General features: G+C 47.5%; 1 protein-coding gene across 1 annotated transcript in view; it reads right to left on the bottom strand.

Moving 5' to 3' along the window:
• Positions 1 to 17,145, bottom strand: part of LOC139263748 (cadherin-18-like) — a 330,093-nt gene that overhangs the window by 142,207 nt on the left and 170,741 nt on the right. The gene's annotated exons all lie outside the window — the stretch shown is intronic.

Here is a 17,145-nt window from a genome sequence, read left to right as displayed (position 1 = left end):
GTCCCCTGGTTTTGGACTTCCCCAACATCGGGAATATTCTTCCTGCATCTAACCTGTCCAGTCCCATCAGAAATGTATATGTTTCTATGAGATCCCCTCTCATCCTTCTAAACTCCAATGAATATAAGCCTCGCCGATCCAGTCTTTCCTTAAATGTTAGTCCTGCCATCCCTGGGATCAGTTGGTGAACATTTGCTGCACTCCCTCAATAGCAAGCATATCCTTCCTCAGATTAGGAGACCAAAACTGCATACAATACTCAAGGTGTGGTCTCACCAAGGCCCTGTACAATTGCAGCAACACCTCCCTGCTCCTATACTCAAATCCCCTCGCTATGAAGGCCAGCATGCCATTTGTTTTCTTTACTGCCTGCTGTACCTGCATGCCAACTTTCAATGACTGATGTACCATGACACCCATGTCTCGTTACAACTCCCCTTTTAAATATATGTCACCATTCAGCTAATAATCTGCCTTCCTGTTTTTGCCACCAAAGTTGATCACCTCACATTTATCCATATTTTACTGCATCTGCCATGCATTTGCCCATTTATCTAACCTGTCCAAGTCCCCCTGCAGCCTCTTAGCATCCTCCTCGCAGCTTGCCCTGCCACCCAGCTTAGTGTCATCTGCAAACTTGGAGATATTACATTCAATTCCTTCGTCTAAATCATTAATGTATATTGTAAATAGCTGCGGTCCCAGCACTGAACCCTGTGGCACACCACTAGTCACTGCCTGCCATTCTGAAAAGGACCCGTTTATTCCCACTCTTTGCTTCCTGTCTGCCAACCAGTTCTCTATCCACGTCAATACATTACCCCCATGTGCTTTAATTTTGCACAATAAGCTCTTGTGTGGGACCTTGTCAAAATCCTTTTGAAAGTCCAAATACATCACATCCACTAATTCTCCCTTATCCATTTTATTAGTTACATCCTCAAAAAACTCTAGATTTGTCAAGCATGATTTTCTTTTCATAAATCCATGCTGTCTTGGACCAATCCTGTCACTGCTTTCCAAATGCACTGCTATTACATCTTTAATAATTGATTCCAGCATTTTCCCCACCACCGATGCCAGGCTAACTGATCTATAATTCCCTGTTTTCTCTCTCCCTCCTTTTTTAAAAAGTGGGGTTACATTAGCTACCCTCCAATCCTAGGAACTGATCCGGAGTCCATGGAATGTTGGAAAATGACCACCGATACATCTACCATTTCTCGGGTCACTTCCTTAAGAACTCTGGGATGCAGACTATCAGGTCCTGGGGATTTATTGGCCTTCAATCCCTTCAATTTCCCTAACACCATTTCCTGACTAATAAGGATTTCCCTCAGTTCCCCGTTCTCGCTAGACCCCCGGTCCTCTTTATTTTCGGGAGATTATTCGTGTCTTCTTTTGTGAAGACAGAACCAAAGTATTTGTTCAATTGGTCTGCCATTTCCTTGTTCCCCATTATGAATTCATGATTCTGACTGCAAGGGATCTATATTAGTCTTCACTAATCTTTTTCTCTTCACATATCTATAGAAGCTTTTGCAGTCAGTTTTTATGTTCCCTGCAAGCTTACTCTCGTTCTCTATTTTCCCCCTCCTAATTAAACCCTTAGTCCTCCTCTACTGAATTCTAAATTTCTCCCAGTCCTCAGGTTTGCTGCTTTTTCTGGCAAATTTATATGCCTCTTCCTTGGATTTAACACTTTCCCTAATTTCCCTTGTTAGCCACGGCTGAGCCACGTTCCCTTTTTTATTTTTACGCCACACAGAGATGTACAATTGTTGTAGTTCATCCATGTGATAAGAATATAAGAACATAAGAATTAGTAACAGGAGTAGGCCATTGAGCCCCTCGAGCCTGCTCCGCCATTCAACAAGATCATGGCTGATCTGGCCGTGGACTCAGCTCCACTTACCCGCCCGCTCCCCGTAACCCTCAATTCCCTTATTGGTTAAAAATTTATCTATCTGTGACTTAAATACATTCAATGAGCTAGCCTCAACTGCTTCCTTGGGCAGAGAATTCCACAGATTCACAACCCTCTGGGAGAAGAAATTCCCTCTCAACTCGGTTTTAAATTGGCTCCCCCGTATTTTGAGGCTGTGCCCCCTAGTTCTAGTCTCCCCGACCAGTGGAAACAACCTCTCTGCCTCTATCTTGTCTATCCCTTTCATTATCTTAAATGTTTCTATAAGATCCCCCCTCATCCTTCTGAACTCCAACGAGTAAAGACCCAGTCTACTCAATCTATCATCACAAGGTAACCCCCTCATCTCCGGAATCAGCCTAGTGAATCATCTCTGTACCCCCTCCAAAGCCAGTATATCCTTCCTTAAGTAAGGTGACCAAAACTGCACGCAGTACTCCAATGTCTGCCGTTGCCTATCTATCATCAACTCTTAAGTATCATTAGCCTGTCTATCCCAGCCAATTCACGTCTCATACCGTCGAAGTTTCCTTTCTTTAAGTTCAGGACCCTCGTCTCTGAATTAACTGTATCACTCTCCATCTTAATGAAGAATTCTACCATATTATGGTCACTCTTCCCCAAGGGGCCTCGTACAACCAGGTTGCTAATTAATCCTCTCTCGTTACACAAAACCCAGTCTAGGATGGCCTGCTCTCGAGTAGGTTCCTCGACATATTTGTCTAGAAAACCATCCCTTATACACTCCAGGAATTCTTCCTCCACAGTATTGCTACCAGTTTGGTTAGCCCAATCAATATGTAGATTAAAGTCACCCATGATACCTGCAGTACCCTTATTGCACGCATCCCTAATTTCCTGTTTGATGCCATCCCCAACTTCCCTACTACTGTTTGATGGTCTGTACACAACTCCCACTAACGTTTTCTGCCCTTCGGTTTTTTGCAGCTCTACCCATATAGATTCCACATCATCCACGCAAATGTCCTTCCTTACTATTGCATTAATATCCTCTTTAACCAGTAACGCTACCCTACCTCCTTTTCTTTCCTGTCTATCCTTTCTAAATATTGAATACCCCTGGATATTGAGTTCCCAGCCTTGGTTACCCTGGAGCCATGTCTCCGTAATCTCAATTACATCATATCCGTCAACATCTATCTGTGCAGTTAATTCACCTTAAGGCAAATGCTCCTCACCTTGAGACTCAGAGCCTTCAGGCTTGATTTTTAACACTCTTTGTCCTTTTAGAATTCTGTTGTAATGTAGCTCTGTTTGATTTTTGCCGTTGATTTCTCTGCCCTACACTCTTGCTTTTCTCCTTCCTACCTTTTGCTTCTGCCCCCTTTTTACTTCCCTCTGTCTCCCTGCATAGATTCCCAAACCCCTGCCTTTTTATTTTATACCATCCCCAACAGCAGTAGCAAACACTCCCCCTAGGACATCGGTTCCGGTCCTGCCCAGGTGCAGACCATCCTGTTTGTACTGGTCCCACCTCCCCCAGAACCGGTTCCAATGTCCCAGGAATTTGAATCCCTCTCCCTTGCACTATTCCTCAAGCCACGTATTCATCTGAGCTATCCTGCAATTCCTACTCTGATTAGCATGTGGCACTGGTAGCAGTCCTGAGATTACTACCTTTGAGGTCCTACTTTTTAATTTAGCTCCTAGCTCCCTAAATTCAGCTTGTAGGACCTCATCCCATTTTTTACCTATATCGTTGGTACCTATATGCACCATGACAGCTGGCTGTTCACCCCCCCCCCCTCCAGAATGCACTGCAGCCGCTCCGAGACATCCTTGACCCTTGCACCAGGGAGGCAACATACCATCGTGGAGTCTCGTTTGCGGCCGCAGAAACGCCTATCTATTCCCCTTACAATTGAATCCCCTATCACTATAGCTCTCCCAATCTTTTTCCTGTCCTCTTGTGCAGCAGAGCCAGCCCTAGTGCCTTGGACTTTGCTGCTGCTACCTTCCCCTGATGAGCCATCTCCCCCAATAGTATCCAAAACGCTATATCTGTTTTGGAGGGAGGTGACCGCAGGGGACCCCTGCACTACCTTCCTTCCACTGCTCTTCCTGATGTTCACCCATTCCCTATCTATCTTTGAAACCTTTACCTGTGGTGTGACCAACTCACTAAATGTGCTATTCATGATATTCTCACCATTGCGGATGCTCCAGAGTGAATCCATCCACAGCTCCAGTGCTGTCATGTGGTCTATCAGGAACTGCAACTGGATACACTTCCTGCACACGTAGTAGTCAGTGACAGGTTAGATGCAACTTTACTACCCCATTCCTGCTTTCTCTCCATACCCCTTGATCCCTTTAGCCAAAAGGGCCACATCTAACTCCCTTTTGAATATATCTAACGAACTGGCCTCAACAACTTTCTGTGGTAGAGAATTCCACAGGTTTACAATTCCCTGAGTGAAGAAGTTTCTCCTCATCTCAGCCCTAAATGGCTTACCCCTTACCATTAGACTGTGATCCCTGGTTCTGGACTTCCCCAACATGGGAAACATTCTTCCTGCATCTAACCTGTCCAATCCCGTCAGAATTTTACATGTTTCTATGAGATTCCCTCTCATTCTTCTAAATTCCAGTGACTATAAGCCTAGTCAATCCAGTCTTTCTTCATATGTCAGTCCTGTCATCCTGCGAATCAGTCTGGTGAACCTTCTCTGCACTCCCTCAATAGCAAAAATGTCCTTCCTCAGATTAGGAGACCAAAACTGTACACAATATTCAAGGTGTGGCCTCACCAATGCCCTGTACAACTGCAGTAAGACATCACTGCTCCTATACTCAAATCCTCTCGCTATGAAGGCCAACATGCCATTTGCCTTCTTCACCGCCTGCTGTACCTGCATTCTAACTTTCAATGACTGATGTACCATGACACCCAGGTCTCCCCTTTTCCTAATCTGTCACCATACAGATAATATTCTGACTTCCTGTTTTTGCCACCAAAGTGGATAACCTCACATTTATCCACATTATACTACATCTGCCATGCATTTGCCCACTCACCTAACCTGTCCAATCACTCTGCAGCCCTTAGCATCCCCCTCACAGCTCACACTGCCACCCAGTTTAGTGTCATCTGCAAACTTGGAGATATTACATACAATTCATTTGTCTAAATTATTAATGTATATTGTAAATAGCTGGGGTCCCAGCACTGAACCTTGCGGTACCCCACTAGTCATTGCTTACCATTCTGAAAAGGACCCGTTTATTCCGACTCTTTGCTTCCTGTCTGCCAACCAGTTCTCTATCCACGTCAATACATTACCCCCGATAGCATGTGCTTTAATTTTTCACAATAAGCTCTTGTGTGGGACCTTGTCAAAATCCTTTTGAAAGTCCAAATACATCACATCCACTGGTTCTCCCTTATCCACTCTATTAGTTACATCCTCAAAAAATTCTAGAAGATTTGTCAAGCATGATTTCCCTTTCATAAATCCATGCTGACTTGGACCGATCCTGTCACTGCTTTCCAAATGTGCTGCTATTACATCTTTAATTATTGATTCCAACATTTTCCCCACTACTGATGTCAGGCTAACCAGTCTTTCATTACCTGTTTTCTCTCTCCCTCTTTTTTTAAAAAGTGGTGTTACATTTGCTACCTTCCAATCATTAGGAACTGATCCAGAGTCTATAGAATGTTGGAAAATGACCACCAATGCATCCACTGTTTCTAGGGCCACTTCCTTAAGTACTCTCTGATGCAGACTATCAAGCCCTGGGGATTTATTGGCCTTCCGTCCCATCAATTTCCCTAACACAATTTCCTGACTAATAAGGATTTCCTTCATTCCTCCTTCTTGCTAGACCCTCGGTCCCCTAGTATTTCAGGAAGGTTACTTGTGTCTTCCTTAGTGAAGACAGAACCAAAGTATTTGTTCAATTGGTCTGCCATTTCTTTGTTCCCCATTATAAATTCACCTGATTCTGATGACAAGGGACCTACGTTTGTCTTCACTAATCTTTTTCTCTTCACATATCTATAGAAGCTTTTGCAGTCAGTTTTTATGTTCCCTGCAAGCTTACTCTCGTACTCTATTTTCCCCCTCCTAATTAAACCCTTAGTCCTCCTCTGCTGAATTCTAAATTTCTCCCAGTCCTCAGGTTTGCTACTTTTTCTGGCCAATTTATATGCCTCTTCCTTGGATTTAACACTATCCCTAATTTCCCTTGTTAGCCATGGTTGAGCCATCTTCCCCGTTTTATTTTTACGCCAGACAGGGGTGTACAATTGTTGAAGTTCATCCATGTGATCTTTAAAAGTCTGCCATTGCCTATCCACTGGCAACCCTTTAAGTATCAATCGCCAGTCTATTCTAGCCAATTCACGTCTCATACCATCGAAGTTACCTTTCCTTAAGCTCAGGACTCTAGTCTCTGAATTAACGGTGTTTTCATTGTTTTCTGAGAGCAAAGGTATAAACTCCAATGCCTCATCCCACATCCAAAGATGGGCACTGACATTTTGTCATCCGCCACAGACCAGGCACTGAAAACTGTGCTGATGCGCTTAGCCAGGAACCATTGCCCACAATCAGGGTGGAAATGCCACAGCCCGCAGACTTGCTGCAGGTCATGGATGCCTTCGAGAGCGAGGGGTCACGCGTCACGGCTCGCCAAATTAGAACCTGGACCAGCCAGGACCAGGTACTGTCAAGCGTAAAAAAGTGTGTCCTAAATGGAAATTGGTCTGTCATTCCCAGGGAAATGCAGGATGAATTTAAGTCTTTTAGCCGCCGCAAAGATGAATTGTCTATTCAGTCTGATTGTCTGTTATGGGGTAATCGTGTTGTTATACCAAAAAAAAGGCAGGGAAACTTTTTTGCGAGATATACACAGTACCCACCCAGGCATTGTCATGATGATGGCCATTGCCAAGTCTCACGTTTGGTGGCCCGGCATTGATTCGGACCTGGAGTCATGCGTGCATCAGTGCAACACTTGCATGCAACTGAGTAATGCACCTGTGGAGGCTCCGCTGAGTCTGTGGTCATGGCCATCCAAACCGTGGTCAAGGATCCACATAGACTTTGCCGGCCCCTTTCTCGGCAAAATGTTTTTAGTGGTAGTGGACGCTTACTCCAAATGGATTGAATGCGTAATCATGTCATCCAGCACGTCCACAGCCACTATTGAAAGCCTCCGGGCCATGTTCGCCACCCATGGCCTGCCCGACGTCCTTGTCAGCGGACCGTGTTTCACCAGTTCAGAGTTCTACGAGTTTATGACCCGTAATGGCATCAAGCATGTCAGGTCTGCCCCTTTTAAACCCGCGTCTAACGGTCAAGCGGAGCGGGCTGTCCAAACCCTTAAGCAGAGCCTAAAACGCGTGACTCACGGCTCTCTACAGACCCACTTGTCCCGCATTCTGCTCAGTTACCGGACGAGACCCCACTCGCTCACCGGGGTCCCTCCTGCCGAGCTGTTAATGAAGAGAGGCCTCAAAACTAAGCTCTCCCTTGTACACCCGATCTCAATGATCATGTCGAAACCAGAAGGCAACGGCAGCAATGGTACCACGATCACACGGCCATATCACATGACATTGCTGTTCATGACCCGGTGTTTGTCCTGAATTATGGTCATGGTCCAAAGTGGATTGCTAGCACGGTTTTGGCCAAGGAGGGGAACAGGGTGTTTGTAGTCAAACTGTTAAATGGCCAAAGGTGCAAGAGGCACATCGACCAAACCAAACTGCGATTCACAGACAACCCAGAACAAATTGAAGATGACATCATCATCGACCAACCAATGCACATCCAACCATCAGTTGACCCTTGTGTCATTCACAAAGACGAACCTACTATCCCTGACAGTCCTGTCAGACCGACTGCTCCGCAATGCAGCAATGGTCTTACTAACTCACCCAAGCTTGGGTTCGAACTGACAAGATCAACCAGGGAGCGGAAGGCCCTGGACTGTCTCAACTTGTAATACAACCTGTACCAAGGACTTTGGGGGGAATGATGTTATGTATGTTAACTGGATTTTAGCTGCCACCGGAGGCCGCAACTGTCAGAGTCCGAATGGTCACTAGCAGAAACGTGCAGGGCGTGTATGTAATGTTGGCAGCCGTGTTGAATCCTCACTTTTAGAGTAAATAAACTGGAGTAAGGTCATGCCTGAACTAGCTCACCCTTCTTAGTCTCGTGGAGTTACTGGATACTTAACAATGTGCAGTTTTGGTTTCCATATTTACGAAAGGATATACGTGTTTTGGAGACAGTTCAGAGAAGGTTCACTAGGTTGATTCCAGGGATGAGGGGGTTGACGTATGAGGAAAGGTTGAGTAGGTTGGGCCTCTACTCTTTAGAACTCAGAGGAATGAGAGGTGATCTTATAGAAACATATAAGATTATGAGGGGGCTTGACAAGGTGGATGCAGAGAGGATGTTTCCACTGATGGAGGAGACTAGAACTGGAGGGCATGATCTTAGAATAAGGGGCCGCCCATTTAAAACAGAGATGAGGAGAAATTTCTTCTCTCAGAGGGTTGTAAATCTGTGGAATTCGCTGCCTCAGAGAGCTGTGGAAGCTGGGACATTGAATAAATTTAAGACAGAAATAGACAGTTTCTTAAACAATAAGGGGATAAGGGGTTAAGGGGAGTGGGCAGGGAAGTGGAGCTGAGTCAATGATCAGATCAGCCATGATCTTATTGAATGGAGCAGGCTCGAGGGGCCATATAACCTACTCCTGCTCCTATTTCTTATTTTCTTATGTTTTTAGGTACTTTCTTGTTATTTGATGTAAGCTTATTTGGGCCAATTTTATGAATGCTGCCCATGGGGAACCTCACCTCCTGGTGAAGAACATTGTTAAAGTTGACACTCTCAAACATTCCTACCGCTAATATTCACACAATGCAGCTTTGAGACGAATAAACCAAACCACATTCACACAACACAGGATTAAATCTGTAAGCATCAGCACCGAGAGATCACAAAACATCTCAGGCAGCAATATAATTCGCGGTCACACGCTCCATTTCTGTAAAATCACGGTGGGAGCATTGGGTCACGGAGCACGTATTTACCATCACAAGGCCGATTCTCTGAACCGCGTTCTCGTCTTCAACAGGAGTGTAGCCACGCACAATTTACCCGTTTATTTAATTCTTGATTAGACAATTTGGTTTCTGGGGGAAATGCAATTACATTGCACAGAGCAAGTGTTAGGAGATGCAACAACTTGCAAAGAGGTGATTATATGTACATTAAAAAAAGAAGTCAATAATTCTACCTTAGAGGCAATTTATAGAACTCTTTCCAGTGGGAGGCATATACTGTATCAGGAATGCCAGCAAGCAGTATCTATGATTTTATGTATGGATTCAAGTTGCCTCTGAATTTCCAATTTGCAGTCTCAGAGGGCAAGGCTGCATGATGGAGAACAATTTCATAAAATGACAACCATTTCTCACCACTTCACTGTCACGTTAACGAACTTGATGATTGATGAGAAAGCGAGCACTGAAAGACTCGGGAGCAATGGCTTTGATATTTTATGGGTGTTTAAAGGAGTAGGGAAACCTTATATGGAGAAACAATTAAAAAAAACCAAAGACTCGCATTTATATAGTGCCTTTCACAACCTTTCAAAGCGCTCGTGCGACCATTTAAGTACTTTTGAAGTGTCGTCAAATATAACGTACTCTCTTCCTGCCCATTGTTTGCTTCAGTGATCTATTTGATGAAAAATCGACTAAACCCAAGGAGAAATCACCTTCGCCGGTATCACTCCAAACCATTGTGGAAATCCAACATTTGAAATTTGGAGACAGTTCTCCTGCCCAGTTAGTTGACATGGGATCACTGAATCCTACAGCACAGAAAGAGGCCATTCGGCCCATCGCGCCTCTTTGTAAGAGCGATCCAATTGGTCCCACTCTACCGATCACTCCCCATTGCCATGCAAATGTTTCCTTTTCAAGTATTTACCTAATTCCCTTTTGAAATCTGCAATTGAATCTGCTTCCACCGCCCTTTCAGGCACAGCATCCCAGCTCATTAAAAACTTGCTGCGTAAAAAAAATTCTTCTCAGCTCATTGAATATATTTCATCATCATCATGGGCAGTCCCTCGGAATCGAGGAGGACTTGCTTCCACTCTAAAAATGAGTCCTTAGGTGGCTGAACAGTCCAATACGAGAACCACAGTCCCTGTCACAGGTGGGACAGATAGTCGTTGAGGGAAGGGGTGGGTGGGACAGGTTTGCCGCACGCTCTTTCCGCTGCCTGCGCTTGATTTCTGCATGCTCTCGGCGATGAGTGGAGATAGACAGATTTTTGAACAATAAGGGAGCCAAGGGTTATGGGGAACGGGCGGGAAAGTGGAGCTGAGCCCAAGATCAGATCAGATCAGCCATGATCTTATTGAATGGCGGAGCAGGCTCAAGGGGTCAAATGGCCTCCTCCTGCTCCTATTTCTTATGTTCTTATGTCCTCCCCTCTAGCTCTTTTGGCAATTAGCTTCATCAGGCATTGATTCAAGAATGACGACCTCATTTATCCAGCAGGGACTGGCAGCCTTCTCATTCTTCGGTGCCAATTGAAGTGTGCAGTCATTTAATATGTTCAAATGCCATCTGAGTGCTGTTGTATATTAAACATCTCACTGAATCAGCAAATGTTCGATTAAAATTTCCCCAGAGAATATTAATTGCCTTCAGTCGGTGGGAAGTCCTGATTCCATCGGTCAGATCTTCATAATCAAATTCGGTGAGAAATTAACGTTGTCTGCCGGCTCCAGCAAGCTCACAATGTGTGTAATGAACATGTCACAATCAAGTCTGAACAGTATGAAGTTGTTGGCAAATGAATGTGGATTCTGTTTCTTATCTTGGACTGGTTACTGCCAGGCAAGCGGTTGCCCTTCTGATGATGTTAGCAGCATCTCAACTCCAGCATCTAAAATTAATCCTTTTTAATGAGAGTGTTTATATGTTTTCTCATTTTTTTGGTGTGTCAGCCGTGGCTCAGTTGGGAGCACTCTTGCTTCGGAATCAGAAAGTTGTGGGTTCAAATCCCACTCCACGGAGTTGAGTACAAAAATATAGGCTGACACTCCAGTGCAGTACTGAGGGGATCATCATCATCATAGGCAGTCCCTTGAATCGAGGATGACTTGCTTCCACGCCAAAAAGGTCACAGGTCTTTTAATGAAGGACCTAAATTCCAGATCCCGAACTACATCTTGGAGGGTGGAAGATGCCTGTGTGTGGATGTTTTTAACGTGCGCTGACCTTTGCACACCAGCCACCACACGGGCTTGACAGAGCCAGGTCTTGGTCCAGTAGCAAGGATTAACCAAGACGACTGGAGACCTGCTCTGCTCACAAACCTAGTGCGCACACATATCGCAGTGTGGGCTGGCCCGTGCTGCCCCTGGGCCTGGGCCCCGAACTCATGCCTCTCCTGGGCCCCGATCGCGTCGCTCTGCAATCTCTCACCGCTCCTTCGCCCTGACCTCGCCGCTCCTGCTGTATCTGCCCACGCTCCAATCACCGGCCTGGATCTTGGTGATGTCCATCTTCACTGCTGTTGCTCTCCTGCTGCAGCACGTACTGCTCCCTGGAGTGGTACGCCACCACACTGCTCCTTCCGCTCCTCGGTCTGCTCCGATGGTGCTCGCAGGCCGGGGGCCACGCAGACTGCTGGGGGTGCTGCACTGTCGGAGGTGCCATCTTTCGGATGAGATGTTAAACCGAAGCCCTGTCTGCCCTTTCAGGTGGATGTAAAAGATCCCGTGGCACTATTTTGAAGAAGACCAGTGGAGTTATCCTGGGCAATATTTATCAATCAACATAACTAAAATAGATTATTTGGTCATTATCATATTGTTGTTTGTGGGAGCTGACTGTCTGCAAACTGGTTGCTGCATTTCCGACATTGCAACAGTGACTACACTACAAAAAGTACTTCATTGGCAGTAAAGTGCTTTGGGACATCTGGTGGTCATGAAAGGTGCCATACAAATGCAAGTCTTTCTTTTTACAAAAATAGCCCTTAGTTACATTGTTTGTATACTATTCTTTGGCTACATTTCATTTTGACAGCACAGATGTTTGATGCTAGGACATTTATATGAAAAGATTGATCAGGAATTGGGAATGCTAAATTACCACACTGTATAGGAGATGTGTATTTCAGGCTCTGAACCTGTCTGATTGACAAGACAAGTTAATAATGACTGTTCTCCAAACTGTACTCATTATTCGCATTTAAAAAACGGCATGGATGTGCTCTTGAAGTGCCGTAACCCGAAAGGGATTAGGCTGGTAGCTCTTTTTAGGCCGGCACAGACAGGATGGGCTGAATGACTGCCTTTGCAGCAATACATTTCTATGATTCTATGATTATCAGCACAGCTAGTCCTGCTCCTATATTACCTCATGCACTGATTGGCATGAAGTTAGCCAAGAAAATAACATAGATGAACACAAATGTGACAATGTGTTAGAGAAATTCATGCAAGTATGACTGAACACTTAGCTGCTCTCTGAAATACAGTCTATCGTCGGCATTTATCCTTTTTATCTCTCCCTTTCCACATTTTGTATCATAATAAGGTTGGTTTCTCAGTGAATAGACGTTATTTTGAATAAATATAAATATTACTATCAGATTTTAATCTTTCCAGATACCGATATTTGATTTCTCTATCGAGCGTGTGCACAGTCTCTACTGATAGTAGCAGCTACAACACTGGTTCTTAAAAGTTTAAATCTAATCTTTACAGATTTGAATCTTAAGATCACGGGTGTAGAAATTTCATTGAGCCTGTTTTCAGGCCCACTTGCAGTGATCAGCGCCCACCCGAATCAAAAGGTCCAAGGTTCAATAGAAACTGGTCCTCAGGCCTCAGCAATACACTCGGCTGGAGGTGCTCGCACTGAAGGCACCTCCAAATGTAGATCCATCGGCCGAATACCTCAATCTTGGCCCGTCGTCAACAACGGCCCTGAGGTAAGTCCTGGGAGCCGGGGTAGTGGGGGGGCTCTGGAGCAGATTATGGTGGGGCGGGGTGCAGGGAGGGCTGTGTTATCATGACTCCTGTGGAGTTGGGGCATTTTACCATTTTTAAAGAATCATTTGCCGATAGTTGGTGGTCACGGAGGTAGCTCAGGTCACTATCATTAATAACAACATCAACATCATCACAGGCAGTCCCTCCAAATCGAGGAAGACTTGCTTTCACTCTAAAAGTGAATCCTTCGGTGGCTGAACAGTCCAATATGAGAACCACAGGTGGGACAGATAGTTATTGAGGGAAAGGATGGTTAGGACATGTTTGCCATGTGCTCTTTCCGCTGACCACGCTTGATTTCTGCATGCTCTCGGCGATGTGACTCGAGGTGCTCAGCGCCTGCTCAGATGCAGTTTCTCCACTTAGGGCGGTCTTTGACCAGGGACTCCCAGATGTCATTGGGGATGTTGCACTTTGTCAGGGAGGCTTTGAGGGTGTCCTTGAAACGTTTCCTCTGCCCACCTTTGGCTCGTTTGCCGTGAAGGAGTGCTTGCTTTGGGATCTCGTGTCTGGCATGCGAACTGTAAAGTTCTGTCCCCTCAGTACAGATTCACACGAGGCATGTAGTGAAGTCAAGGTCACTCTGGACCTGCACCTTTATTTCACAGCTCTGGAATGCTGCACTTGCCTGAGAACTCTGCTTATATACCTCTCTCTTGCAAGTGCACCCCTGGTGGTAAGGTATGCTGGTGGTTACAGGTCATATCTTATTACAGTCATCTATAGCATGTTAGGATACAGTTATATATAATAATGTAAGATACATGACACGAACTATGTGGCCTGCCCAGCGGAGCTGATCGAGTGTGGTCAGTGCTTCAATGCTGGGGATGTTGGCCTGGACGAGGACGCTAATGTTGGTGCGCCTGTCCTCTCAGGGGATTTGTAGGATCTTGCGCAGACAAAGTTGGTGTTATTTCTCCAGCAATAACGACATACAGCACAGTGGCCCAGCAAATTCAAGGGGTGGTCAAAAACCATTGTGAAAAACTGAGAGAGGAGGTGAACACACTTAGCCAACACAGCACAACATCAGCTGTTAAGAGGCAAAAATTTAACAGACCGAGGAGTAGAAATTCGTCAGCTTAGCGCCCCTGGTAAGGTTTGGAAGAGGGGCACCATTGTAGTCAGGACTGCGAGTGTGGGCATTCGATCCGCCCAGCACATTCAGTGTATATATTTCCCTAATTCTATTTTATAAAGCCCACATTTAGGATTTGACCGAAAATTATGTTTACACTATTTGCTATGGGATGCCGGGGATTGTACATGTTCTCGAAGGTTTCGGTGCAATTGCCTTCCCTTTCTTTCGCCTCAATTTCAAAAATTCTCACCCTTATTGACAAATCCCTCCATGCCCTCGCCCCTCCCTGTAATCTCCACAACCCCTCGGTGTGGCGGCAATGCCGGGGCGCAACCAATTCTCGCCCGGGTGCGATGGCGCTAATGACTCACACCAAATCCTGCGGGAGTACAGCGGTGGCCGTAACCGGTAGCGCCCCGCTCCGCTGTGCCGGCGATGACATCACCATGCGCGGCGACCCGTTTTCATACCTGAGTGAAAATTTGGGATGCTCCCCTCCGAAGCTGTGGCGGGAGACGCCCGGGCTGTAGGCCGCTCGGCGGGTGCTACTTAAAGGCGAGGTGCCGCTCGCACAAAAAAGGAAAAATCACCCGACCTACCAGCCGCGGCCCGTTGAATCGTGGAACGCAAGATCCGCGCCGCAACCTTGCAGCCCGGCACTCTGCTGAAGCCACGGCACACCTGGTGGTGGAGGTAGGGACCCGCAGAGTCGGCAGCCAGGCCCTCCACTTTATCTGCGGCAGCGTTACGTGTCACAGCGTTACGCACCCCTGCACCCCTCTCCTAGTGCTTCCGCCCCGCTTGCGCCCCACAGAGGGAGTGGAGCGCGTTATTTTGCGCTCCACATGCGCGTGGGGGCGGTAACCCCAATATCGCCAGCAGGGCGGGACTTCTGCGCCTGGCTCAGGAACTACCGTCTCGCGGCTGTTACTGCCCCCAAACGGGGCGCTACGCAATTTCCCCCCCATAAAGTTAACCTTCATGGATTACACATGTGAAAACCAATCGGCGATTACATGGCGAATGCTCGTAGCGAACTCAACCGATGCGATAACATCCGGTCGCAGGCTCAATGGGCTGAATGGCCTCTTTCTGTGCTGTACTATTCTATGATTCTATGGACATTGTGGACAGATGCATCACTTGCGTAGAGTTTACTTTATTTCCAACTAATGCTCCCTCTAAGCTGCATGACTGCGAGGCTGGTCAGTAATCTGAAAGCTCCGCGCAGGCCGCTCACAAGCTTGTGCATTGGAAATATTATGCATGCGCAGAAATTTAAAGGGACAGCACATTGAAAGAAACAAGCCCCACAGAACATAGTGCAGCTTACAGGGAACATTGCTTCCAACATGGTTATTTCTTTGCATATTTATTTTTAACCAGGTCTGAAGGAATCACAAAGATATGCCGAGTGCACTGCCATATTCCCATTGGCAAGAAGAAACAGTATCAAGTCGCACACTATCATGTTCCTTCCTCAATAAATGCGTACAGAGATCCATACCAAACTGCCAGGCCCTTCTCAATTCTTTGTATCATATCCATACACGATAAGAGTAATTGGATACGATGGCCGCTTTGCCGATGCCTTAGCAAAAGAAGGGAGCGAATATGAAGCGGAGAAATGGAAGGAATGAGAGAGGCATGTCCACTGCCAGAGAGACACGCCCTCTGCCAGAGAGCCCCGCCCACTACCAGAGAGACACGCCCATTGCCACTGCCAGAGCGCCCCACCCACTGCCAGAGAGCCCCGCCCACTACCAGAGAGACACGCCCATTGCCACTGCCAGAGAGAGACACGCCCACTGCCAGAGAGCCCCGCCCACTGCCAGAGAGCCCCGCCCACTGCCAGAGAGCCCCGACCACCGCCAGAGAGTCCCGACTACTGCCAGAGAGATGCACTCACTGCCAGGGCGACACGCCCACTGCCAGAGAGATGTGCCCACTGCCGGTGAGACACGGCCACTGCCAGAGAGACATGCCCACTGCCAGAGAGACATACCCACTGCCAGAGAGACATGCCCACTGTCGAGGAGACATGCCCACTGCCAGAGAGACACGCCCACTGTCGGGGAGACATGCCCACTGCCAGAGAGACCCGCCCACTGCCAGAGAGACACTCCCACTGCCAGAGAGACACACCCACTGCTGGGGAGACACGCCCACTGCCAGAGAGGCATGCCCACGACCAGAGAGACATGCCCACTGCCGGTGAGACAAGCCCACTGCCAGAGAGACATGCCCACTGCCAGAGAGATACACCCACTGCCAGAGAGACACGCCCACTACCATAGAGTCACGCCCACTGCTGGGGAGACATGCCCACAGTTGGAGAGCGCCGTCCACTGCAAGAGAGACACGCCCACTGCCAGGGAGACACGCCCACTACCAGAGAGACACACCCACTGCTGGGGAGACACGCCCACTGAAAGAGAGACACGTCCACTGCCACAGAGAGACACCCACTTCCAGAGAGCCCCGCCCACTGCCAGAGAGACGTGCCCACTGCCAGAGAGACACGCCCACTGCCAGAGAGACACGCCCACTGCCAGAGAGATGCGCCCACTGCCAGAGAGCCCCGCACACCGCCAGAGAGACACGCCCACTGCTGGGGAGACATGCCGACTGCCAGAGAGATGTGGCTACTGCCAGGAAGACATGCCCACTGCCAGAGAGGCACGCCAATTGCCAGAGAGCCCCGAACACTGCCAGAGAGATGCGCCCACTGCTGGGGAGATGTGCCCACTGCAAGGGAGAAATGCCCACAGCCGGAGAGCGCCGCCCACTGCCAGAGAGACACACCCATTGCCAGAGAGCCCCGCCCACTGCCAGAGAGACAAGCCCACTGCTGGGGAGACATGCCCACTGCCAGAGAGATGTGGCTACTGTCAGGAAGACATGCCCACTGCCAGAGAGCCCCGCCCACTGCCAGAGAGACACGCCCAGTGCTGGGGAGACACGCCCACTGCCAGGGAGACACATCCAATGCCAGAGAGACACGCCAATTGCCAGAGAGCCCCGAACACTGCCAGAGAGATGCGCCCACTGCTGGGGAGATGTG

Source organism: Pristiophorus japonicus, chromosome 5 (genome assembly GCF_044704955.1).
Source record: "Pristiophorus japonicus isolate sPriJap1 chromosome 5, sPriJap1.hap1, whole genome shotgun sequence".
NCBI classification, from domain to species: Eukaryota; Metazoa; Chordata; class Chondrichthyes; family Pristiophoridae; genus Pristiophorus; species Pristiophorus japonicus.
This window is presented reverse-complemented; position numbering and strand designations above follow the sequence as displayed.